Source organism: Lampetra planeri, chromosome 21 (assembly GCF_965212315.1).
Source record: "Lampetra planeri chromosome 21, kcLamPlan1.2.h2, whole genome shotgun sequence".
NCBI lineage: Eukaryota > Metazoa > Chordata > Hyperoartia > Petromyzontiformes > Petromyzontidae > Lampetra > Lampetra planeri.
In genome coordinates this window covers 12,232,431-12,260,304 of record NC_136127.1, presented here as the reverse complement: position 1 = coordinate 12,260,304, position 27,874 = coordinate 12,232,431, and the positions used below count along the sequence as shown (strand labels likewise).

Sequence of the window (27,874 nt, the reverse complement as noted above, 5' to 3'; positions counted from 1 at the left end):
CAGATGTCGGGTGAAAGCAGCGCGGTTGTGTGACGATGACCTGTTGTTATTGACGGCATCAACACCAACAGCAGCCGCCGATCTCCCACTAAGTTGCGGTGGCGCCACCACCAATGCTCGTGCCAGGCTAGGTGCACTCGAGGTGAAAACTGCACCTCGTGGCTGATTTGCTTGCAGCCGTGCAGTGCCTCGCGCACTGAACTATGACCTGAGTTCGATTCTGACCAATGCTACGAACATGAGTGGGGAGCGAGGTATGTGTTCAACTGGACCCGTGGCTCGCACCGAGCAGCGTGGGTCGAACAAACGTGGCGACTTGGGGAAGACCTTCATCCAGCAGTGGATTGACGAGCATTCACATTTTAGTTGGAATTACTAATCATTCCGTTTGAACGGATACGCCGTAGAAAGTCGATCGACAGGTGGTCTGCAGTGGGGTAAAGTGTACGGTAACTCCTCCAGTTTCCAAAACGGCTGGCCAACGTGGAAGAGTAGGCCAAATACCATCCAGACGGGTGCTCAAGAACTCCCTCCTGTGAGTGGAGGCCCTTCCGCCAGCAGCGGCGGTGAACAAGCTGTTGCAGGGCCGCGCATTTGTCTGCAAAACATTTCGAAGAACGTTTGTCCAGTCGGGACTTTGCGATTTTGTTTTATTAAAAAAGATAAACTTCGACTGCTTGGACTCGCCGTGCGGAGTGCACTGTGGCGAGTCGGTGGTTGCAGAACCGCGCGCCGTCTCCGACGGGAGAGACAAAGACGGCAAGGGAAACGCGATGGTGGCGCCCGATCATGTATTTTGTCGATCACAAACTCTCCCCGGGCCGACGGCGACCTTAGCGATTCAGCGGCGGCTCGGCAAGACGATTCCTCCTCGCAAGTCTCGGCCTCCTTCGGACGATCAAACGCTGGCCCTTATCGCGACGATCAGAGAGCAGCGGCAGCGGCAGCAGCGGGGAGGGAAGCGTGGGGGACATTTGAATGCGTGGTGACTAAGCAGAGACAAAGGCACCCCCACCCCCACCACCTCGTACAGCCTAAATGCATACACCATGAAGGGAAATGCTGTTCGCCGCGATCTCACCTATTGTATCGATCTCACCTATTGTATCGAAGGGCGGCATGGCACGCGTGGCGGAGGAGGGGCAACACAGCACGCGCGCGGCCGTCTTTGTCTCCCCAGTATTGGGTGGGGGTGTGTTTTTGTTTAGTAACACGTCGCACCAGTTATTTATTTTAAGGCTGAGTCGACCTAAAGGGTGGGCAGACTAATGGGGCGGGTTCAGTTATTCGTTGCTAAATTTGGCCGTGGCCGGAAATAAAACTTAGGTTGAGGGGTTCTAATTTCATGGTGCCAACCACTACGCCACCGCTCCCCCCCCCACACACCCACCCACCCACATACACAAAGACGCACAAACACACCCACATGCAAATGGACGAACGTCCATAAAGCGGCACTTAACCCCCGTAGGGCCCCATTAATGAGAGAATAAGTGGGGGGATGAAGGGTGGGCGGTGGTGGTTGTGGCAAAGGTGGTGGTGAAGGTAGAGGAGCTGGCGATTATGTTACTTCTGTTAGTGGTGGTGGTGATGATGATGGTCGTGGTGGTGGTGGGGAGCGGTGGCGGTGTGGTTAGTGCCCTGCACTACGAACCCGGCGGCACCAGGTTCCATTCACGCTCACGACTAATAACAGTGGCGAATATTTGAACCGCTTCTGGAGCGGCCTTCCGAGGTGCTCGCGAACACAACTTGCCCCAACAGTCTGGTGGTGATGATGGTGTAGGGGCTGGTGATTGGTGGTGGTTGGTGGTGGTTGGTGGGTGGTTGGTGATGGTGAGTGGTGGTGGGTGGTTGGAGTTAGGTGCGCGCTGGCGTGGTCCGTTCCCTCTCCCCCATCGTCACCCACCACGTGCTCTTCGTTGTCTCGCCGCGTGCTAATTGCGGGCCGCGCACTCCGACCGGGGACTTCGACTGCGCTCCATCCCCTCTCTGCATGCGCGCCCTTCCTTCCCCGACTATTTCCATGTCTACGAGACGAAGGCGGTGGGGGAGGCGCTCTGTGTATTGCAAGGTTCCTGCGGAGCTCCTAAAGAAAACAACGGCAGCGGCACCATCAGCATCACAATCAGCGGCAACATTACAATGATCTATTTTTAGAAATTCATGACTTATTTTTCTTCCGGGAGTGTCAAGCCAACTACTCAATCCCCAATCGAGTAATTCGCGGGTAATTTCTCAAAAGTTCAAAGAAACAAATAAACACATTTGGGCAATGACGTGGGCACACAATGGCCTACTCTTGCGCAAGACGTCACGGGATCTTTAACGTCACCCGCGAGGCAAATCGTTGCCAACCACTTCAGATGCAGCCGCCGGCCGCAACGGAGGAAACAACACACGAGGCGATTTGTTAGCCGCGGCCGCGAATCAAACTCGGCTTGCAAAGCCATCACCACCATCACCACCACCATCATCATCGTCGTCGTCGTCACCACCACCACCTCGAAAACGTGGCCACTCCCGCGTGCTACCGCGTTCGCCAATAACACCGTGGCCCTACAGAGGACAAGATGCGAACAGGCGACGTATCGGGCCTCCTTCTTAGCGCACAGAGAGGCCACAGAGGACAATGCGAGTCGGAGACTGCACATCGCGGAGCCTGATGAGAATTAACATTTAAAACGTGAATTGACCGGTTGTGTGAATATGAATAGTTCACCTAATAATAGCGATTGCATATCAAACAAACTCCTGAATAACCAAACGGCGTTACTCACTCAAGAAGCGAAGTTGTATTAACAGTTAATCACGAAATGTTGCTGGAGAAATTTAGTTGAGTTTGTGTCCTTCCCCATACCTCCGTTTAGCACAATTGGCTACGGACGGTGCGGAAGACGTTCAACATGCACGAATTAATAAAGACCACTCTGCTATTGTGTCACGTGCGAAGTGCATTTGCAGGTTTCCCTCGCTCCACGCGGGTTCTGTTTGCGCTGTTTCGCACTGTGCGTGTCTGCCCAAAATTCGCTGTGTGCGGTTTGAATTCACTCCTGTGCGAGTATGCACTCGGACGTGGAACAACGTTATCCGTGTACTGTGCGCGCTACTCTGTGACTGCGTGGTCCCCGCGTGGAGATTTCGCTTTGTGCGACTTTTTTTGAACGTATCTACCACACGCAGCGAGGGAAACCTTCATTCGTGTACCAGAGAAAGCCCGCTGAGCGATAGGAGCTTTTTCGCAGGCGACCTGGCGACACACGAGCGCCGATATCGCCACCACGCGTGGGAATTTCTAGCAGCAGCAGCCAAATCATCTAAACTCACGCTTTGTCTTTTTTTTACGTGGAAGGCTAAACCGGAGGAACCCCGAGAAAAAAAATCCACGCGACCACCACGGGCAGAGGAAGAACACGCGGACATAAGCTACACGACAGCAGGCATCGCCAGGTCTGGGATCGAACCCACAACCTCCTGCTGTACCAGGCGAGGGAGACAAGCATCTCGCATTTCCAAGCCACGAAATATTCCTCCCACCACGCTTCTTTGTCTGTTCTCAACGACGAGTGCAGTGTGGCGTTGTCGAATTAGCGGCTGTAGTGTTAGCGGCTGTAGGGTTAGCGGCATCTCAACAGGGTGGTGGTCCAGATGTCTTGTGACCCCCCACTGAATTGAGCCCGTACCAAGTTTGTGCATATTCATTTCTGTTTTTAAATAAAGCTTACTTCCAACAAACTTGTTTTTTTTCCCAAAGACCATTATAAATCATCGGATTCCATCAGCACAAACAAATATTCCGATAAAGTTTTCGAGAATGAAATGGGGGTCACGAGACATCTGCACCAACCCTTGTCCCTACACACAGTGGGGGTTCTGGGTTTGACCCCCCCCCCCTACACCACAAAGACGCCGCGCGCGCCTCTCCGGGTGCCGCGCAAGAGGAGCTCGTGCGCCGCTCCAGCAACAACAACAACAACAAAAAAACAACCCCTCCGCTGTCGGGCGCGATTACTCCTCGCCGCCGCGTAATTGCGCGCAGCAGCCCACGGAGGCCCCCCGAGTTTCGATCGCCGCTGCTCCCTCCGCGCTCGCACCTTTCGCCTCTCGAAGCTTCTCCGACGGCCGCGCCGCGACTCGCGCGCACCGCCCCGAGCCAAGGCGATGCCAAAAATACAAGGGGCGCAATCGACTCTAATGAAATCTGAGGTCCGTCAAGATATGGGGGGGGGGGGGGGGGGGGGGTTGGGGGGGGCGCGCTTGGCTCATGCACCCCCCCCCATCCTCTCTCTCTCTCCCCTGCACCCTCCCACTCACCCCGCGTGCCTTTGTATTCTTTACGCAACCCACCCCCCACTTGTATGTTGAACTTCTTTCGCACAGCACGCAGCTAACCGCGCTAATCGTAGGTGCGATTGACGATGCCATCCCCTGCCGCCTCCTCTCGTGTGCCGTCGCTTTCTAGCGCTTCGCAACTTCAACGCATCCGTCAACCCCGCAGTGCGAATAAGCGACGTTCCGGACCATGACCCTTCTTCGTAGCGCACGCACACACACACGCACACACAAAGGTGACGTCGGCTATGTATATGTGTGTTACTTTAAGGCAACGGTGTTATTCACGCGTGTGTCGTTTGGTTGTTTGTTGTGTTAATTGGAGTCCACTTGCGCACCAATGCTAATGCAGCAGCAGCAGCAGCAGCATCAAGAGCGCAACCCCCACATCCGGGACTGCTGCTGCTGCTGCCGAACAACGCGAGCCCGTGGGTGTCTCTGTAGCCCTGGTCGCTGTGAAGTTAGAATTTGGCCTTCGCTGTTTCTCAACAAGACCGAGTTTGAGTCATCCTCACGATCATCAAAGCACAGTGGTGGTTCGGTATCGTTGAAGTGACGTTATCATCAAATCCATGTGGGAGCAGGAATAACATTGGATATTATTATTGTTAACATTAATTTAGTGACATAACTATCATCATACACACTTTGTATTGATATTCTTTGTATTGAATAATCATAATAAAGATGTCATCATTATCAACAGTGCGTGTTAGCTCTTCAAGAACATTGATAGCAGGGAGGCCTTCATCCAGCAGTAGATTGACAAAGCTGCACGAGACGGACAGTGACAGAGCCTTTATTGGAGCTCCTTCCTCCAACCTGTGAACTCGACGAGAGAGTTCCATTCAACTTGAGTTTCCTTGGCACGTGTCCACCGACACGTGCTCAAAAACCTTTCAGCACATGTGAAGGTTGCCATGAGGCGTGTACGACACTCATCAGTCGATGGGACAAAGACAAATCGCACAAGTAGACACATCTCATTTCTAATAAACATCTTTAAAAAAAAGTGTTGTGTTAAGGTTGTTTTGTTGTGTGTAGTTCGTTGTCCTGCCCCCGCACCTCCGTTGGCCACGTACGGTGCGAAAGAAGTTCAACATACACGTATCCTTGCTCCGATCATCATCGTCATCTCATGCTTGCAATCAATCCGCTGCTGGATGAAGGCCTCTCTCCCGGGCCTGCTCCCGCCTCTCGCGATCTTGCGCTGTAACAATCCACGCAGTGCCCTGAACGCGAGCCGATGTCACCTCGAGCCGTGATCCCTCCATAGACAAGCGAGATGCCTTTGAGATAATACTCATCACTGCCATCTCCTGGCCAATCCGTAGCCCCGCACCTACAACACCTGGCAAGCCCTGATGCTGGGTGGTAGTCGCCCTTCGAATCACTCACGAGGGGGATTCGTATCTCTCTGAATATTTTGTGTCGCTGTCAGTCCGAGCCGCTGACACACAGTAGCCTGCGTCAGAATCAGTGAGAATAGTTCTTTATCCTGGAGAGATCCGATTAGCGATGAAGCTCTTATTCACAGATGTTCAGTCGGGGCGGGTCAGAGAGTTACGACAAATACAGAAAAACTAAATGAGTGTAAAGTCTAGGAAAGGTAAGCACATCACTAAAACAAGAAAAATAAACCGAAAATATGTTTTTATTTTACCAGGTTAAGGCCCACTGAGATATGCGGCTCCTTTTCAGAAGCGACCTGGCCACAAATGACAGCTCAACGACGTGGCTTAGCACGTGGCAATGTGTCGTAGCCAAAAACTCTAAACGCGTGATGTTGATTCTAAAATGTGGAGGGGAAAAAAATCCACGCGAGTGAGAAGTATACCGGAAGCGGTGTACGTTGAACTTCTTTCGCACCGTACGTAGCCAACCGTGCTAATCGGAGGTGTGCCGGCTCTGGAACGTCGGACATCATGCCGAGCAACGCGCGGTACAACTCTAGAGCCTAGCGGTGAGCGAAGTGCCCTGGGTCGCCTTTAACACAACAATAGCGTTGAACACAATAATCGGAGTGTCGCTGTTGAGAATGCAAGTAGGAATGTAAATGGGTAAAAGGCTCCTTTAAATATGTGAACGATTGGGCGCAGCGCAGCGCCGCAGGAGCACTTGGGCCTGAAAGAAATAAACTCCGAGTTTGATTCCCGACTCGGGCGCCCTTCATATGTGGAGTTTGTATGTCCTCCCCCTCTTCGCAGGGTTCCTCTCGTGGCAGAATAACAAACAAACTGGTACCGATCAAATCATCCCAAATGCCGAATAAGATATCACCTGCAAACTATTCATTTGGCATTGCACGCAGCAGCGACAGCATCTCACACCACGGCGAACGCTCAGCCGAAGAACTGTCTTTAATAATAAAAAAAGGTCGTGAGACTCAGTGAGGTCCTTCCTCGAAAGAAGCGTAACAAATAATAATATTCTTGGTTATTTCTTTCACGTAGATAGAAAATAAAAATAAATTGAAAATAATAAAAGCAAAAAACTCACGACGTTTCGATCGCAACACAAGCGATCTTCATTTTTGATTTCATTTTTATATTTATATTCTATCTACGTGACTTTACCGAAAGAACCAAGAACATGAATTCCTGCAGTCACGAAAGTTTTAAGTCAACATTTAAATAATAATAGACTGCGGGGGGTGGTGGCGCAGTGGTTAGCGCGCTGTGCAGAGACGGCTGAAGCGAAGCCTCGCTAACAGGGCTCAAGCCGCGCTCTTAGCCTCCGCCGCGCGAGACGACGACGAGAGGGGAGCGCCGCCTTGAGCTCAGTTCCCCGTCTCGATCTGCGCGCGGCTCACAGAAGCCCTCTTTACGAACGCAGCTCAAAAACCGCGCCCGGCGAAAAGAGACCGCCGCTGATCGGGCGGGCGGGCTGGTTCGTTAGTTTGCGCTCGCCGACTTGAGACTGTGAGCGGCACTGACGTGTCGCATCACCGCAGGCCCAGCCGCACACAGGCACGGGGCGCGGGGGCTGCGTGGGGAGGGGATGGTGGCGGTGGTGGGCGGTGGGAGGTCTGGAAGGCCGGGGGGATGTTGGGGGAGGGAAGGAGGAGGAGGAGTGGGGCGGGAGGGAAGGGGGGCAGACGCATACAGCTCAGGGGGTGGTGGTGGTGGGGGGGGGGGGCTGGTAGATCGCCACGTAGTAGCCGCCACCAGGGCCACTTTAGCTGTCAAACGCATGGCTCGGCAAATATTGCGACGGATCAGTCGGAGTTGACCGCCCTGTCCTTCGCACCGCCGTGCCGCGATCGCGCGCAGCGGTAGTGCGGTGCCGCGGATCGAACCAGACCGAGGTGTCCACATGGAGGGGTGGAAAGTTGGGGGGGGGGCAGTCCCCACCCCCCCCACCTTCTCCAATTTGTTTCATACGATCACTGCATGTCAGAACTTTAACTGAGATTCTTGATTCATGTAAAGTTGCAAATGAATAATTGTAATCTTGATTTGAGGCTTTCGTGCCTGCAGGAACCCGTACTCTTTGGTTCTTTCGGTATGTCACGTAGGTATAAAATAAAATAAATCACGACGTTTCGGGCACAACAAACAAGCGTCCGTCATCAGACCACGCTTTCCCACCTAATGACGGACGCTTGTGTTGCGCCCGAAACGTCGTGATTTATTTCATATCTACGTGACTTTACCGAAAGAACCAAAGAGTATGAATAATTGTAAATTTGTGAATGTATAACTAATTTTAGAAATGTTTAACATCGCCACCCACCATGGTAAATCCACTACTGCTGGATGAAGATCTCTCGATCTCTCATGGTCCAGAGACGTAACAATCCACCCGGCTCCTTCACGCGAGCGTTTCATCCCCCTGAGCTGCCATTCCGCGATTATTCCTGATCAATTATTTCTGATCAATTATTGCTGATCAATTATTCCTGTTCAATTATTCCTGTTCAATTATTCCTGAACAATTCCTGACCAGCGACGGTCATTCCTTTGCAAAGCGAGGTGACCTGCTCGAGCCCACTTACTTTTCCTCCCAGTTTAAATTATGACTTTAACCTAAATATCGCTATTCAGAGATGCATCCTGTGTACACATCTTTATAAGATAACATGGTCATGACAAACTTAATTCATACACAATCGAACGTTTGCCGACGTTAGTGAGATTCTACGAGGGCTTAATCCTCTACCCCAGAACACATACAAACCTGTTGGCTCAACGTCCACCAACGTTGGCCCAACGTCCACCAACGTTGGCCCAACGTCCACCAACGTTGGCCCAACGTCCACCAACGATGGCCCAACGTCCACCAACGTTGGCTCAACGTCCACCAACGTTGGCCCAACGTCCACCAACGTTGACCTAACGTCCCCCGTTGGCATAACGTCCACCAACGTTAGTTCAACGTCCACCAACGTTGGCCCAACGTCCACCGTTAGTTCAACAACCAACAACGTTGGCTCAACGTCCACCAACGTTGGCCCAACGTCCACCAACGTTGGCCCAACGTCCACCAACGTTGCGTGTTTTACCGGGACTGCCCCTAGCCGACTAACGCCAGCCAGGCCCACCTACCCCTACCGACCTCGCCTCCCTCGTTGCTTCAACCGCCACCTCACGCGCCGCCGCGGTAACGCGACGAATATTTGCCGGGAAAAAATCCTGCAAACGACTTTGGCGACTTTGCGTTTTTCTCTTCTCAGCCGTCATCCTTTCCCCAACCGTGCTGCCACCCTCCTCAACTCGACCCTTGCTCCGTCTCTCGCCCGCCGACAGACGACTGCAAGCTGTTGCGGTGTTGCGCAACGGAGAAATTCAATATAATGAGATGACGGGGAGATGAAGGCAGGGGAGGGAGGGAGCGAGCGAGCGAGCGAGAGGGCCTCTCTCTGTGCGCGCGCGAGCGAGCAGACAGACGGAGAGAGAAGTCTGGAAACTCCGTGGCACGAATGTCGCATGGTGTCAGGTCTCCTGCCTCACACTCGGTCTCGTGTACCCGCAGAGATTAGAGAGAAGAGTGGGGGGGGCGAGGGGCAAGGCGGAGGGGGGTGCAGAGAGCCACTTGTGTCACCACGATCCTCATCTGCGCGATTTGTGTAACGTGCATGAATTTGCAAGCGAGGGTTTTGGTATCGAGACAAAGCGACTGTGTTGTAGATGCATCACGCCGCGACTGCGAACACGTTTTAGTTTACATGTTATAAAATGCACCCATGATAAAGTAGAGGTCATGGACAGACAGATGGTCGACCGTCCTGTCACTCCACTCCAGTGCCCCTATCGCGGCCCTTGTGAATCCACTGCCTGCCCGGGCCACATTGGACGTGGTGGTTGTGGTGACCACACTTCACCACACTGGTCAACGTGGTTGGTGAAGATGGGGAGTGGGAATGGCCACGTGGACCAGTTCAGTGAGATATCATTTGCCACCGATGTTAGTCGTGGCTGGAAATCGAACTCGGGTGGCGGGGGTTTACAGCGAAGCGTGCTAACCACTGCGCCACCTCTCCACGCCGTACACATTGCGATTGCATTCCTATTCTATCAATTTACGCACTGCGTCGTGAACTCGCTAACGCGGGTTATTTAAACATTATTTTCTCTCTATAATTGGTGTTTGTGTTCCAAGACACAAATGCATCTCTTCTTGAGTGCAGTTGTTGTATTTGCGTAGTTTAGTTCGTGGCTGGGGCGAGTTAACGGCACAGAAATTGCAGAATCCCTCTCGTGAAGGACGCTGCTACTGGGCAATTGGAGGCAGTCGCCTTCCAGCAACAACGGAGGGCAAGCGGAGCTCACGCTCACAACAACGAGCGGAGTGCCGCCGGGTGGCTAAATCACAGCAAAGTTGGCACAGTAGGGGGCACAGGTGGTGCATCGGCCAGCCATCTCAGTCAGTCGACCCATGGTACCTGGGTCTGTCCCGTGACCTCGTGCCAGCGGGCGCACGACACTTCACGTGGCCTCAACGTGCACATAGCCTGGCACAAGCGTCGCGGTGACGTCACCACCACTTAAAGGTGGTTATTGTTGCAGTGCGCTCGCTTTGAGCTCACCTGTTCTCTTTCTGCTGCGACCCTCCTCTCTGTACACACACGCGCGTGTGCTGTTTTTAGTTAGTACATTTACAAACACGCAACTCTAACCTCGCATAGCATGTGGGAAATATTCATACATCGTACGCTCCATTGAACAATTCCGTCTTGCATTTTCCACTGAACTTGTTAAATGTCCGTGAAGATTCTCGACCATGCAGTGGCGGTGAATTCCGGGGTGACGGACCGCTGAGTAGGTGGGTGAGTAGGTAGGTGAGTTCCAGGCCGGAGGACCGCTGAGTAGAGGAGTGGGTGAGTAGGTGGGTGAGTAGGTAGATGAGTTCCAGGCCGGAGGACTGCTGAGTAGAGGAGTGGGTGGGTGAGTAGGTGGGTGAGTAGGTAGGTGAGCTCCAGGCCGACGGACCGTTGACCGATAGGTCCAAATCTTGCTGAGTGTGCGCAGAACGATCAAGTCGCCCCATGAGCTGCAGAACGAAGATCCACGATGTTGCAGACTGAGACACATACAGACCCTTGATTACCGTTTAATTTTCACAAGAGACAGGGAGGGAGACAGGGTTAGTGGCTGTGTGTGCTCAAATGAGTACCTGGTGTGGTGTGTAAACGTCGCCACTGGGGAGACAAAGGCGGCCGGGCGTGGTGCTGGCCACCCACCCCCTCGTATGCTGTGCCGGCCTGCATAGGTGCTGCTACTCGCCAACAGCACTTGTCCCGAAAGTCTGTTAAGGCTACACGGGGGATCTTTGTCTTTGCCGTAGGTATTCTCAGGAGGTGTTGCACAATATGTAGGAGCATGGAGGAGCTCTCCACCTGAAACTCTCAGTGGCATTCGAAAAACAGCACGAGTTCTACAGATCGCGGGGAAGGGCTACAAAATACTAATGTAATAGAAAAAAAACAAAGATGAAGTGATGATTAAACTGGAGTTCATCGAGGTTTAACTGATCGGTGGGGGGTAGGGAGGGGCGAGGGGAGGGGCACGTGAAGGGGAATAACCACAGGAGGCACACAGAGGCCCACGCATGTAACTATGTTTCATTATTTTTATTCACTTTATTTTCATTTGTATTATTTTATTGCTATTTTTTCTATCTACGTGACTTTACCGAAAGAACCATAGAATACGTAGAATGTTTTACCAGGTAAGGCCCACTGAGCTCTTGGTTTAGAAGTGACCTGGCTACAATTGATAGGTCAACCAAGTGGCTTTTCCCGTTAGCACTTGTAGCAGCAAATACTCTACCCCCCATGACCTGGAGGGTGGCTCCACCAGACCCCATCATCAGTGCCCAACCACCCAGCCACTCAACTATCCCACTCACCCACCCACCCATCCGCCTACCCACCGGTCACTCAGCTATCCCACTCACCCACCCGCCGACCGACCCAGCCACTCACCCACCCGCCTCCCCACCCAGCCACTCAGCTATCCCACTCACCCACTCGGCTATCCCACCCACCCACCCACCCGCCTACCCACCAACCAATCCAGCCACTTAGCTATCCTACTCACCCACCCGCCTACCCACCCAGTCACTCAGCTATCCCACTCACTCACCCACCCGCCTACCCACCCACCAACCAACCCAGCCACTCAGCTATCCCACTCACCCACCCACCTCCCCACCCAGCCACTCAGCTATCCCACCCACCCACCCGCCTGCCCTCCCACCGGCCCACCCTGGGCACCCGCAGCCCGTGCTCGCCCCACGTGCCCCGCGTGGCACGGAGCGTCTCGCGCCAACGCTTGGGCACAAGGGATGGCATCGTGAATAAATAACGGCCTCACGGCGGCGGCTGTGGGAGTGAGTGGGCGAGCGAGAGAGTGCAGGGAGGGAAGCGAAAGAAGTGAGCGATGGAGCGAAGGAGCAATTGAGTGAGGAAGTCAGGGAAGAAGCGAGCAAGGGGGGTGAGCCCCCCCCGCCCACCCCCCCATCACAGATCTGGAAAATAAATAAATTTGAAACGCGACCGCGTTAACACACCGTGCCATTCAACGCTGCATCTCAGTGGCATTGTTAGGGGGTTGCCACCTGTCCCGGTTTTCCCAGAGCCATCCTCTTGTTGAGGCAGCTGTCCAGGGGAAATCTGCAACAAAATTTACTCTCTGTCAGTTGCGTACTAATCACAACAATAACACACCGCTCAAGACAATGCGATCACATGTAGTTCTCCCATCTTAGGGTACTGCGAAATAATTATTATCGTGGTACGTCTTAGTTTCAACTCGAAGGTGGCAAGTCGAGGCATCGCCGTGATTTACGCAGGAAAGCCACGCAGAGCCAGCCGCAGGACTCGTCTTCAGGAGGTTCCTGCCACATCGGGTTTGCATTGCGAGATGTTTCAGCCAATTAACGACGAGTGTTTGGTATATGTATGCGAGGTAACCGGAGCACCTGGAGAGAACGCACACGTGCAAGGGGGCAACGCTCTATCCCCCGTACGGATGGTGATGAGTCCACTTGCCCGTATTCCCTTCTCATCGCTCCTCCTCGACGCCCACGGAAAGGGAGTTTAACGGCATCTGTGCGCGGTGACCCACCAACCCTCGCTGCTGCTGCTGCAGCTGCCCCCGCAGCGCTGGATTCGAGGTAGCAGCAGCAGCAGCCACGTGACAACAGCGCTGCCCCCACCGCCCGTCCGTCGTGTTTAAAATCTCCGCGCTGCCCACAGTCGTTTCCGCTGCCCGCATCCCACGTCTTCTATCTAAAGACTCGTTTTACAGGAGGGGTCCCTGCGATAGCAACGCTCGTCAACTTGCAATAATTAAATATGGTGTGGGCATCATAGAAGTACGGTACTGTGCTAAAAATGAAAGGATGTCTTGCAATGCCCTCTGCTGCGCCGACTTAGCCCCGCAGGAGCAGCAGCATCCTGTAGCACCTGGTATGCATGGTGGTTGCCCTTCTGAGCACAATCCGTGCTCAACCGTTCCTTGGCTTTCGAGAAATGACGAGATGGGGACATTCAAGGTGCTTTATCGCTCTACGTATTTAGTCATAACAAGGACAAAGATCCCCCGTTATAGCCTTAACGGACTGTTGGGGCGAGTGCTGTTAGAGGAGTCGCACCTGTGAAGGTCGGCACGGCACACGAGGGGCCGGATGGGTGGCCAGCACCACACCCGGCTACCTTTGTCTCCATAGTGGCGATGTTTACACACCGCTACAGGTACTACATTTGAGGATGAGCCGACCTATATAGTCATATACACAACCATACAGAAAAAAAACCCCATGTCATCGCCTTATAATTTATTGAGCATCTCCCACTGTTTTCAGTGTCTGCTGTCCTTCACCGGTGTTGAACGAACAATGCGGAACAGACACCGACACCACCGCAGGTTTCTATTCTCTCCTGGGGCGGAAGGCCGCCGAGGGGATGGAGCCATGAAACCAGCTGGTGCTCGTGGCGGGTTGTTACGAGTACTCTGCAGGGTCGAGAAGAGGTTCAGACGGCTCGGTGAGCCCTTCAGCCAGCAGTGGATTGACCATGGCTGACGACGACGACGACGATGATGCACATCACCCACGTGACTTTCTCTTGCCGGTGACGCGAATTTGCGACCGATTTATAAACGGTGCCAGCTGTGGTCGTGTTTGTTCATCGGCCAGTTACTCATGTTCTCCGCCCAAGGTAGTCTCAAGCCAACAATTCGACAATTCGAGATGTGTGCAAGAAAGAATAACTTCTCATTGTTATTGTTTGGTACAAAAAAACACTCCTGAAACCTGATTGTGTGTAGCTTTAGTATGTATACTCTCATATCTAGTCTGTATACCATCATATTATACCCGAACCCTTCATCCAGCAGTGGCTCGACAAAGGCTGACGATGATGATAACAACGCCTATTTTTTACATCATAGATAATAACGACTAAACCTTCGTCGCTTCTCCGCGCTCACCGAACGGCATTGGAGGGGCGTCTCAACGACACAAATTGGGCCAGGACATCCCGCCGGCGGCCTCGCCCACCAGTGAACCCTGAACCCTCACGCTCGCCGTGCAGACCACGCGCGTGCGGGGAATTTTGTGCGGCGGCCGCGCGGACAGAAACAAAACGACGAAAGCTCCGAGAGGGAGAGCGAGCCGACGGATAAACAAGAGCGCGTCCCCTACGCGGCAGCAGACGTAGCTCCGCATTAAGAGCGCGGCGCGGCCAGCGACTCCGCCGCAGAGCGGACAGCGGTGGGGGTGGGGGCACGGAGGCCCCCTGCCCGATGGGCCCCCCCCCCCCCCCCCCGAGACCCCGGCTGTCGTGGCCCATGAGCGTTCCCGCCAGCCGCCTCGTGTCACGCCGCCCCTCCTCCGCGCCCGCCGGGCGCCACGTCCCACCATGCTGTGCCGCGCCGTGACAAAACAAGCGACCCCCGCGTGCCGCGACACGCGACGACGCGGTCCGCCGCGCCACGCGACGCCGGGACTCGCCGCTCCATCGCCACGCTGCACCACTCCGCACCGCCGTGCCACCACGTTACGCTACGATGCCGCGCCACATTTGTATCACGCCACATTTATCTCATGTGCTGCAGTTGTTTTTGCACCGATTTCTATTCGCCGTACTGCTATATTTGATGTTATTTGTTTTGCTTGTCAAATTGTGACCCGCGTCACCCTTGCAAATGAAGCTCACGTCCTGGTCTCTCGAGTCTCCGCCTGGTGAAACGAAATCAACTTGAAACTTGATGCCATATCAAATGATGCCACGCTATGCCACCATAATTTGCACCGTACCATATATTACAGAATCCGTGGTTGGTTCAATGTTGGATGGAAGGTCTCTATCTCTCCATGACGTGTCGGCCATGGGGGATGTTTGACCATACTTCACCGTGCAGATGTGCGTGGGGCGGTGAAGGGGGGTTGGGGGAGGGGGTAGTACTGCCCAAGAGCGCTTCAGATATCACTCGGCACCGGGCTCGGAATGGCGAGGGATCTCCCAGCTCGCGTGGAAGGCTGTGGCGTTTTCTTTTTGCGGTGTCTGATCGGTAACGCCGTGTTTACAAAATAAATACGCGCTCATAAAGTACATTAGCGCATAATTGGTTTTCAGGAAGGTCACACGATGACTTACTGCTCCCGTAGAAATTATCGGCCACGCTAAACGATCCACGCAACAATCCGATCGCTTTCCCAGATGCACAGGATGGGTTAAAACTAAACTCAACTATTTTTTTTATTTTACGAGGTAAGGCCCACTTAGCTACGTTGCTCTTTTTCAGAGGCAACCTGGCCACAACGAAGTGGCTCATCACGTGGAAATTATTAGTAACCAAATACTCTAAAAGCATGCCGATTCTAATTGCGGAGGGAAAAACCGGAGGAACTGGAGAAAAAGTCCACGGGGAGAGCATGCGAACTCTATTTATACAGCAGGTGTCAGGGTTGGCATCGAACCCACGACCTTCTGTATACCAGGCGAGGTAGTTAACATCTCTTGTGAACGTGCGCAGCACCCCAGGCTAATGTGGACCAATGGCAGAGCTTTCATCATCACGTGGAAAAAAGTAAGGTCTTATCCACCTTCGAAGAATGCAAAACCATCTCTCTGTCTCTCAATCTGTGAATATAAAGATTTCGAGAGGAACAACACTCGGCCACAATTACAAAAATCTTCCTTTCCTCTCCGGAAGTCCGTCGGCTCACGGAGCTGGACGTGTGCGCCACAAACGGTGCCAGGCGACGGGATGAGAAACTCTCCGAGTGCGCAGGCGTGTGTGCTTCCCAGCCACACCGCATGTTTGTCCTGCTCTCCAAGGAGCTCCCAGCAGGTGGTACCGAAACGTTGGACGCCGCGCAGAACGAGCCTAAAAAACACACACACCGAAGTCGGAAAGAAACCCAAAAACAAAACCCCGTTGTTATTTTTTTTTCAATTGACAAATCGATGTCTTCATGCCTCTTTAAGAGATAATTAAACTGGGGCACACAGGTGGGTAGATTAACCCCGCTCTAATTGAGGCAGCCACAGGAGGCAGAACGAGGAGGGTATAGACCGAGATCAAACAGCCCCTGCTGCTGCTGCCGCTCCCCGCACAGACACACGCATACGCGCGCGCGCAGCCTCCTGCATTATGCGCGTCCTCTAATCTTTACACCCGGAGAACAGAGCGGGACAAATGGAGCGAGACGCACGTCGTGGGGGCTACGGGCGAAGGAGGCCGCCCGTAGACCCAACAAAGCGCGCGACATCGGACCGCCGCCCGCCCCGCCGCCGCCATCTGTCCGCGGCGCTGGCGCTCGCACGGACTTCCTCCACCTCCACCTCATCGCCGCTCGGCGCTCGCCCCGGGGCGCGACGGTGGCGGAACACGCGGCCCGGACGGGCGGACGACGACGCTCTCCCCCACCCCCCCCCCGAGGGCAGCCGGGCGGAGGAGAAGCCGCCTGCCAGGCATCGAGAATGGAGAATCATTAGCGGGCAATACGCTAATGAGGCCGCGATGGAGGGCCGGCTAATTGTGAGGCCATTAGCATGAGAATGACAGGGCAGCGGCGGCCGCGGGGAGAGGTGGCTCGGCAAAATCCACTTCCCTTTCTTGCAAGGGGCAGCGAGGGCCCCCAAGAGACAGAGGGGGGCCAAGAGGCTTCGGCGGGGGAGGGGAGGGGGCGGCCCGTCACGCTAACAATGTAGGCGGCTTAGGGTCGACAGACTTGGCGTGAAATCCGGGGCTCGGTCAAGCGCACGCTTGGCCTCCCCTAACCTGCACCCCCTGCCCCCCACAGAAACACGACGCTCGCGCAGACGCGGTAGTCGCGCTGCTGCCACCGCTGCACAGCTCTACAACAACAACTCGGTGGTGGACGACATTTAAATAATTAACCTAGCCGGCTCGTGCGTTGTTGACAAAGGTTCGGACCGAGGTTGCTCTACCCGTTTCCCTATTTTTATTGTAATTCTGGACACTGTCGCCACTCACAATGCACGCATCGCTCATCAGCAGCACGGGGCACCGATTAGCCTGGCCAACCAGCCATGGAAACCACGTGGGAGGGAGGGAGCCTGTGACGGCTGAGCGAGGCCTTCATCCAGCAGTGGATAGATTATAGCTGATAGTGGTGGTCATGATGATAATGATGATCCATTCAAAAACACAGACATGTACGAACACAAGACATATGCAACATTGGGTACGGTATAGAGGATTTAGCCACTTCATGAAGTCTAACTGCATTGCACTGGGCCGTTCAGTTAATCCGGTTGTAAATGGAACTGGCTGACTTGCCCCTCCACTGGACATCTGTGAAAATTAGCATAACTCATCGGATTCCTCCTCCTATAATATAAATAAAGATTCTGAGAGTTGCGTTCTGCTTTATCAAACCGTGGCAAGGAAGCTTACAGCTTGTGGAATCATTATCCCTTCCAGGGGTCACAGAATACAATTCGGGTTTATGATGCCGGGTTAATATACCAGGTTTATATAGCCAGTTTAATATAGCGAGGTTTATATATTTGGGTTTATATAGACAAGTTTAAATATATGGGTTTTAAGACGCTGTAGAGAACCACGCCAGTCACAGGCGCAGGACATGAAAGTCTTGGGGCTGGACCTGAACAGGGACAGTGAGTCGACACCGTGAATAATTATTATTAGTTATTTCTCTTGTTTACCGAGCAAAGCTTTACCTAGGAGAGAATCTCAAGACTCTTTTTCAGGAGGGTCCTGCCAAGTTTTCGCAGTACGGGGGGCGATGATGCCGCTGTGTGAACCCAACTGAGTAATTTGCGAGTGATTTTGCTTAAACAATGGGATGTTTGGTTACATTGTGTGGGGCTTTTAGCTCTGGAAAGAAACCAGAGAACCTGGAAGAAATCCATGCAGAACAGGGGGAGAACACTCAACCTCCACACAGAGAGACACCCCAGTCAGGAATCAAACCCGGGCTGCTGCGATGCACGAGCGCCACCGCTACGCCACCCTGCTGCCCCTACGGCTGGCGCAAAGGAAGTTTCAGACCGTGGGAGCAGCAGAGGAGAACGAGCGACCCTCCCGCCGATTGGCAAGAGGCGTCACTTTAATCAGTGTTTGCGCAGCAGAGCATCTCACAGGGAGGGCCCGCGCACCGCGCCGCCGCTCACCAGCGCCGCCGTGCCTCCCTTGTTTGCCAAAGCGTAATTAGCAGCCCCACTTAGCCCTGCCACGCGGCATTACCGTAATCGTAATTTGTTCCCGGTGCCCGGAGCCCAGAGGGCGCCGGGACGGGGGAGCAACTCTCTCTCTCTCTCTCTCGCCGCACCGCCGGGTAGCCGGGCCCAGCGGCGTGGTGCAGCGTGGCTGGCGCGGGTAACCGGTGGTGCCAATGGGGAGTCCCTCCCCCACCGCCCCCCCCCCCCCCCGTGCGACATCCCCTCTCTTTGTAGCCCAGCACCTGGGCCCCTTTGGCCCACGGGCCCCGGTGAAGCCACTCCGCCCGCGCGGCACCCGATAGCCGCGCTGCTGCGTGCCGGGACGTGGGCCGGACGAGGCGCGGGTTCGCTACCCTCCACTGCTCCCGCTGCCCTAGGAGAGAATCAACCTCGGGCCAATGTATTCACCTCTCTCTGTGTATATATGGGGTCTTAATAATAATAAGAATCCGAAATAACAGTCACCCCTTTTGTCAATTCACTGCTGGATGAAGTCGCCCCACGCCACGACGTACTTCGCCACGCGGGGTCGGTGCGGGTTGATCTCGGAGGGGATGCCGGGGACTGGTCCGGGCATCACTCCCCACTGATGTCCGCCGTGGCCAAGACTCACGCTCTGGTCATCGGGGGTTCACGGCGCAAGGGTGTGCCAATCACCGCGTCGCCGCTCCCCGTGGTGGAAAAAAAAACGAGGTCAATTCGTTCCGTGAAACGAGCTTAGAGTAGGAAATGAGTGGGGAGGGGCGACTGAGGTCCACTGAGCGCCCTCCAAGCTCTCGTCTCCGCCGCTTGACCCCCCCCCCACGCCCCCCACTGTGAGAAGTTCATCTCTCATCTCCTCAGCCCAGCTGATGAGAGTCCCAGGACAATGCCGTTAAACGCGTAATGGTTAAACCGGTGGCTCTCACGCAGTCTGGCTCGGCTATCCAAGGCGTAGTCCTCTTTAGAAGCCGCCTGCTTAGCACAGAGGTCACGGGTTCGATTCCATCTCACCGCACGGCGGCTGAACCGACGGTGCGGGCGTCTGGAATCCCCCCCCCCCCGTGACCCCGATGTACCCCCCGCAGTGCAAGTGGGTTCGTCACAGCGAGCCGTTCGGCAGGCCGCGCGTGTGGTGGGGTAAGGCGTGGGTACGCCGACACCTTCCAACATGTCCGGTCAACGTGGAAGAGTAGGCCAAATGCCCTCCTCTCGTTTAGCGGGCCCGGAGAGGTGAAGGCGAGGGAGCGGGTGGGATGTGAAGTGGGCGACTGCACGAGCGGCCGAGTTGACGCTCGCAACAAAGATCCCCCGTGTAGCTTTAACAGGCTGCAAGGACAAGTGCTGTTAGCGAAGACCTATGAAGGTCGGCACGGCACACGAAAGGAATGGTGGCCGGCACAATACCCAGCCGCCTTTGTCTCCCCAGTGCTGATGTTTACACATCGCATCAGGTACTTATTTAAGGCCGAGTCGACCTAGCGGAGGCCCAGGACCAGTTCAGCTATTCGTCACTGGTGTTGGCCGTGCGTGGGAATCCAACTCGGGTCGCCGGCTTTGCAGCGCAGCGTAGTGCTACACCGCCGCTCCCCACACACGCATGCCCCTCGCGTGTTCCTCACTCCCGGCTGTTCCATTTCCGCAGACTGGAAGAGGAGAAAAACAATATATACACAAAAGCAGCAGGAGGAAAGGGGCTATAGGAAACTAATTACGCAAACACCAGGTAGCCCGCAAACACTTTAAAGAAACGTTAATTCCTTTAAAGGGGAAGCGAATAATGTAGTTAAGTCCGTCTCAGCAGGAGAAGTAAACACATCCGCAGCGAGCAGGCCGACTGGCCAGCGGCGGCACGAGGCACCACGCAAAAGCTTCGGGCCCCAAACGGCTCAAAGGGCCCCGGATTCATGACAATCGTCGGGGCGCGTCAAATATCGGCTCGAGTTCAAATCCCAATGAACGTTTTAATTGGCGTGTTACGTTAATTGAGGTCCGAATTTGAGCCGACGGAGTTAACTGGTACGCAGCAGCAATTATCCCCATGAATACGGTGCCTCCTTGAGCTGCTTGGGGCCCCGAGCTTACGCCGGAGCGCCACCGCTACTCTTCCTCACGATGACGCACACGCACGTCACCTACAATGGGCTTACCGCTTTTAAATAGCCAGGTCCTTGTCAGATCGCAAGACCTGTTACACCTCTCCCCGCCATCTCTCCCTCTCCCTTAATAAAACTCGCGGCCAAGGCTGCCTCCTCTCTCTCCGCGGGCGACGGATGCGGCGCGGGGCGAGCGGCGTGGAGCCGTCGCGAGCACAGAGCCCGGCGCTCCCTCGGGGAGGGGGCTTCTGGTACCCCTGGGGGGTTGATTAGAGCGCTCCACCCATCACCTGGCCCCAGCCCACACTCACCCGCTACGGCTCACCTACCCCCACTCACCTGCAGCCGCTCACCCGCTACGTCTCACCCGTCCCCACTCACTCGCAACAACTCACCTGCCCCCACTAAACCCACAGCAGCTCACCCACTGTAGTTAACCCGCCTCAACTTACCCGTCGCTGCTCACCCAGGCCCGCTCGTCCACAGCTGTTCACTCGTAGCGGCTGACCTGTAGCTGTTCATCCGCAGCCGTTCACCCAGGCCAGCTCCCCCGTCGCTGCTCACTCTGAAGAGAGAGAGGGGACAGGTTAACAGAGAGAAGCAGCCACGGCCCCAACTCCCAGTCCACCGCCACCGCTGACCGTGGCGAGAGAGAGGGCAGCAGGGAGGGAGACAGAGGGCAGCAGGGAGGGAGACAGAGGCTTAGAGGGAGAGGGGGAAACAGAGCGAGGAAGCGAGAGGCAGAGCGTCTTTAGAACTCACACTGTGTCTCTGTTCGACACGCGCGACGCACCCCCAATTAACATACATCCATAGCACGCATCTCCCAGCGATTGGTAGTTTTGCATCTGCACTGCATCGCTCGGCTAACGTGCAATGTGAATGTATTTTTGCCCGTCTCCGTACGAGTCAAGTCGGTTTATTCGAACGAGCCTGTGGGATTTCTGATTTGCACCTCCTGGCGAAGAGCAGAAGCGAGCGGTGCATTTTCTGCGCGACCGTCGTGGCGTTCTCATCTGGAGCACCTCCTCGTCGCACCGCGGAGGCTTCCCCGGGCATCCCAAGCCATATTCTTAGGTTCTTTCGGTAAAGTCACGTAGGTAAAAAATTAAAATTAATAAAAAATAAAAATAAAATTAAAATCACGACGTTTCGGAGGCAACACAAGCATCCGTCTTCAGGTGGAACCGTCACAGCACGCTTGCTGTATCAAGTACTTTTATTAATTTTTTACCTACGTGACTTTACCGAAAAAACCTAAGAATATGAATCCTTGCAGTCACGAAAGCTTCAAATCTAGAATTAACAGCCCAAGCCACTCGGCTCACTGCGATCTCCTCTGCCGCCGCCGCCGACAGGAAGCTGCGGCTGGGTCCAAGCGAGTAGCTGCCGCAACCACGGCCTGCGCCGTCAACTGCGTCACCACCTGAACCATTACATGCACTATCACTTGTAGAACACCTGTGTCACCAACCTGCACCACCACCTCCGCCATCACTTGCACCATCACTTTGACGTCACCTGCACCATCACCCGCGCCATCACCCGCGCCATCAACTGCACCGCCGTGCTCCTGACGATGTCTCACCGAGCCACCATCGTGGGACCGTCATCATGGAGAGGGCCCTCACTGCTGTGACATCACCACGCACCTGCAGGGCGTTGACAAAACAGAGAGAGCACAGCCAATGTGGGATTTCGATGATGCTGACAATGTCCAACTTTGAAGCACACAGATGATTACTACCCTTTATCTATTTATGTGGCTGGAAGGTAAACTTAACACGTAGGCATTCACAGCCAATAACACGATTTATAATATTTTTTTGGGTTAGGCCACCACGTAATGATTTGGGCCGAATCTGTTTCGTGAGACCCTCCACCACCGGACACAGCCAAACCAATTAAACTGTCACGCAGAGCGCCAGTGTGCAACAAACGACAAGCCACAAACGATTGTGTCAGCTCGCTCGTTGGTGAGCTGAACAACGATCAATTTCAAGTTTACCGATTGGTTCCCGGTAAATGTTTTGTCTTAACTGCGTGTGCAGTTGACACTTTCATTTGGCGATGTTGGGTGGTGGAGGGGCTTACAACATAAAATGTGGCCGGATCATGACGTGGCCTAACCCAACAATCAATTTTGAATCATCGTCGGGGCTTTGTCTTTCGGTGCGGGTATTTACAGACAATGACACCACAAGTGATAGAACCGCTGGCAAGGATTCCGTAACGAATTAAACTCCCAACTTATAGCAGCTCTCTCAAATCGTTTGTAGGGATGTACCGCGTGCCGTTCGGCGGCACCACGTCCCGGCACGGGGAGCGAAATGTCGGACACCGCGCCCCACAGCACGCGGCGCGACAAGACGGCACATCGGAATGCGGTACAGCGCAAGTTTACGCTCTCCACGTGCAAAAAGTATTGTTTTGATTCGCTCAGCAGGAAGGTAGGAATTGTTATTGACATTAAACAAATAATAATCTGATAAATGAATCCGTATGCAATTAGGATAACCTTTGCATGGATATATTAAACAACAAAACGTATTAATATTATCATAATTAGAAGCGGAATGGTATTGTTAGCACGAGCCGCCCAAGGAAGCCACTAGGATACGCGAGTAAACCACGACATCTGTACCGAGAAATTATGACCCGGACCGTCAACAAAGATTCTAATTGCTCTTCGTTTTTTCGGTAAAGTCACGTAGGTAAAAAATGAAATAAAAATTAATAAAAATAAAATAATAATTTCATTTTTTACCTAAGTGACTTTACCGAAAAAACTACGAGTATGAATCCTTGCAGTCACGAAAACTTCAAATCTAGAAAGATTCTAATTCACAAACGAGCATGGCGACGGACGACGACAACAATAACCACAAACAACCAACGCGGACGTAGCAGACACTCATCTGTGAAAACAAACAACTTGCAGGGAACGAGCGAGACTCCACCAGGAACTGCGACCGTCGCCTCCTCAATACTTCGACCCCTTTGACGAGCGGAGGCAGAGGACGCGACAAATTTGGCGACGTGGATTATCCGGCGCGCGCGCACGCCGAGTGCGAGTGGTGACGAACGTCTCGCTTTGATGGGCCGGAGCGGGAGGGGTGGGATGGGGGCTCGTAACCTCGTGCCGTGGCGGCGGCGGTGGAGACCGAGCAGAGCGGCGGCCGTCAGCGGCGATCGCAGGCGGAGCTGGGAGCACGGCCGGGAAACGGCGTCCGAGTCGGGGAGGCCAATTAGGTGCGACGCGCGCGTGGAGCCGAGCCTCCGCCGTCTCGTCGGCGCACGGTGCGCGCAGCACGCGAGCTTGTACATACACGCACGCGGGTTTACCGATGCGCGCGAGCGTGTATACACACGCGTGTGTGAGCGTGTATACACACGCGTGTGCGAGCGTGTATACACACGCGTGTGCGAGCGTGTATACACACGTGTAGGAGCCTTGACACACGTGCACGTGACCATGTATACACAAGCATGCATTCACTTCGAGGCATATGTAAAGGACAAAGATCCCCCCCAAATCGCCTTTAACAGAGTGTTGGGGCAAGTGCTGTTAGTGAGCACCTATGAAGGCCGGCATGTCACACGTGGGGTTGGGTGACCAGGTCCATGCCTGGCCACTTTTGTCTCCGCAGTTCTGATGGCTACACAAAAGGCGATACCACACACACACACACACACGCCGGCACACACGCGCACACCAAGAGTTGAGCTGACACTGACAATTCATCAAAATCTATGCAAGAAAATAGAGGAGTAATGACAGTGATGGTGATGCTAATGAAATGAACGAATTACCTTTCCTGCATTGAAAAAGGTGTGCCCATTGCGCTGCTGTCAATGTTGCTGTTTCTGAACAATGTCAAACGATTAGAATCATCCCTCTGTAATCCAGGATACACTGCAAGGTATATGTAAATATGGTAAAGATAGAGATCACACAGGTGGAGTGGTGGCACAGCGGTTAGCGCTTATGCAATGATTATCAGGCCTCAGTGGCGAATGATGTCTGAACCGGTCTAGTGAAGTATGGTCAATTAACCCACACGACCAACACCCGCATTGGGAAGCTTTCATCTAGTAGTGGATGGACACGTGACTGTATATTGTTATTTACATTTCACATCAATTGTACAATGTTTAGTCGAATATATTTCTTGTGCAACAGGACTCAATTGTGATATTTTTAACGTGCTATTCCGTGAAGTTCATTTGGTTTCAGGTTCACATATTTAGAGAAGTTATCATAATAATGGATTTCATTAAAGCTGCTGGCATGAGAGGCGAAACGTCGGAAATCGGTGGAACGCGCGGCACGACCCGAGCGAAAAGCTGCGCAGCGTCGTGGATTAAAGTCGTCGTCAATTAATTAACCGTAGCTGCAGGTAGTTTCACAATCTCACTGTCCTTTGTGTAACGCATCCTGGCATGCGGGTTCGCTCTAATTGGCTTCCTCTTTTCGATTTAAAGCTTTCGTGACCGCAGGGATTCATCTTCTTGGTTCTTTCGGTAAAGTCACGTAGAAGGGAAGTAATAAAATAATAAAAATAAAACATAATAAAATAAAATAATTCTCACGACGTTTCGGCTACAACGCAAGCAGCCGTCTTTAGGTGAAGAATGAGACACTACCAAGCTAGGAGCGTATATATAAGCTGGGTTGGAGGTGGAAGAGCGCCTTAACAAAAAAAGAATGTGCATATGAAGAGGATTTTCTCTGAGATAAGAGCTAAGCTAGTTCTAGAAAGAATTCGTTTCGCATTAGAAGAAGTTACAGCAGCAGATGTTAGTGTAAATATAAGCTCCTAGCTTGGTAGTGTCTCATTCTTCACCTGAAGACGGCTGCTTGCGTTGTAGCCGAAACGTCGTGAGAATTATTTTATTTTATTATGTTTTATTTCTATTATTTTATTACTTCCCTTCTGCGTGACTTTACCGAAAGAACCAAGAAGATGGCTTCCTCTTGCTCACCACGCCTGGCCAGTCTCACGCTGAAGCCCTGTGCAAAACACACACACGCCTCTACCGCTCACCACACAAAGACATACAATGCATACAATTTTATACGCTTAAAGTTGCCTCAAAAATAGGTTTAAACGTAAATTCATCGGGTTGTCCATCACACAAAGCACGTTTAAAAGTGCCAAACCAAAACGGAAGGACAATTTTGTGAAGGTATGGGAGGGAGCCTTACCTTCGAGCCTCGTCTCACTTCCCTGGATGGATTTCAGGACCCCCCCCCCACCTCATCCCCTTCCCATCCACCCTTTCCCCGCTTAGTTAACAACAGGTTAAACGGGTGAAAATGTAATAATAGGTTGAATGGGTGGCATTAGGACATTGCTTTTTTATCAACTCGCCCCATTTTCTTCGATCAATTTACAATGGACCTGGCTCCCAGTACCACCCAGTCACCCCACCACTCTTATCTCACATTCGTCCGAGGCAGAGCTTTTGCGTTTGCTTGCATCTTTGTGCGGTTGTGCCCTCGGAGCGCGCCTTACATCCGTGTGCTTAGTAACGTTTCTCGCTTTGGGAAAAAGTCGAGCTGGATCGTACGACGCAGTCGTCTTTTGTTTACTTGGCGCGTGCGGAACAGTATCTCGCGCGCTCCGTGCATTTCTAAGTGGCCGTTATTTGCAATTTAACTCAACGCCCGCCCGCCGGAGCGAAACGCTCGCGGGCGCGCGTGTCCGATCGCTCGGGTGGCGAACCATCCCCCTACAACCGCAAACGATCGCTCGTAAAACGCTGCGGAGACTTGTTGCCAAGTGAGGGCAAGGGACAAATGTTTACGGGGGCCAGCAATCACCTATGTAATCCTGTTTTGTGGCGTTTGGTGAATATATATTTATTTTACCCTTCTTGGCACCAAACACCAAATCTCAAGAAGGCAGAGACCCCCGAACTGACAGCTCGGGCCGGTTGTGGGGTGAGACGGCGGTTAATTTCCGCCCGCTAGCTCATGGCCCCAACGCAAACTCTTGGCCGCGACCATTCACCCCTGCCGGAGGGCTCAACATTTTGGGGGTCACGCAGAGGTTTAGGGCGGCCAAAGCCACGGCCGCGTGCTCAGGGACGCACGCCAAATCACCGTCAGCAGCAGCGGGTCTCTCCCGAGCCGGCGTTCCGCATCACGCCGGTGTTGCGTGCGTGCGATCGTCTCCTCCAGTGGGAGCTCCACTGCACCGCTCCCTGCCATGGCTTCAACGCCAGCTCAGGGAGACAGAGATCTGCGGAGACACTTGCGCACCCTTGCCAAAGTTTGAATACATTTCGTGCTAAAGAAGGGGAAGGTGTTACGTTTAAGAGGAGATATTTTTTGGCGGTGGTTCAGTATGTCGCATATCCGACCGTCACATGCCCGCCCTGACCAATTAACCACCCAGACGCAGTGCAGTATTTGTGCACGATGCCGTAACATATCTGACCGTTTCACCTATCCGCATATATCCCAGTCGCGGGCGAGTGAGATACGCTGCGGCGTCGTGCTGCGCGTGCGCATTTTACTCCACTTTTGCTGTCGCACAAAATGCGGCAAAAATTTAGTAACGAAGGACAGAACTTCCGAGGGTTTTTCTTGTGAACGTATTGGCTGGCACGTGCACAAGTTTGGTAACGCCATGCTGCCCGACGGAGACGGCGGTGGGAAGCCATCCTCAGCAGGAGACAAATCCCCGCTCTCTTCCGCAAATTAAACATTTGGGGAGTATGAGCTCCCGTTTCAGCAGTTAATCTCAACTAATTAAGGCAAATGCTCAGGAAAGTGAATCGGCTACGATAGCGGGGGTGGAGTGGTGGTTCAGTTGTTTTTTCCGCCTGCTAATATTACCAAATTACACGGAGTATTTGCACTGTATCAATATGTATAATAATGATTACGGCCCATTGTCAACACATTGCTGGATAAAGGCCTCCCCATGCCGTGTCGATCATGGGGGTGGTTGTTTGACCATACCTCATTACGCTCATCAGTGTGGGTTATAGAAGGGGGGGGGGGGGGGGTGATTGCCTACCCCTTGAGACACCCATTCATAAAAATATTGGCATTTTTGGACCACCACCCACCCAGCTTTGGAAGTTTCAGGTTCGCCTTTGGGGGAGCCACAGGAGCGGTGGAGATATCACTCGCCACTGACAGTAGCCGCAGAAATGAACTTGGGTTACCGGTGTCAAATCAGTCATTTTAACGTTGACGATGATCCAACGACAAAGTTCCAAACAAGGATCACGATCATGGACGACAACTGACGAAGATGGCGATGGAAAAATTCCATTTCTGGCCACCGCA

At 53.4% G+C, this 27,874-nt stretch overlaps 1 long non-coding RNA gene across 6 annotated transcripts; it reads right to left on the bottom strand.

Annotated features, from left to right (window-relative positions):
* Positions 1–679: 679 nt before the first annotated feature.
* On the bottom strand, positions 680–27,874 carry LOC144724704 (uncharacterized). 6 transcript variants are annotated; one of them, XR_013586561.1, is made up of 7 exons: positions 26,678–27,874; positions 25,520–25,582; positions 24,148–24,227; positions 22,043–22,220; positions 21,021–21,133; positions 12,346–12,448; positions 5,116–10,854 (listed from the first exon to the last, which is right to left on the bottom strand). It is a non-coding gene; the product is annotated as an uncharacterized LOC144724704 (long non-coding RNA). The 6 variants fall into 6 exon arrangements; XR_013586564.1 differs by lacking the exons at positions 5,116–10,854; positions 12,346–12,448; positions 25,520–25,582 and adding exons at positions 680–911; positions 1,910–2,089; XR_013586559.1 differs by lacking the exon at positions 25,520–25,582.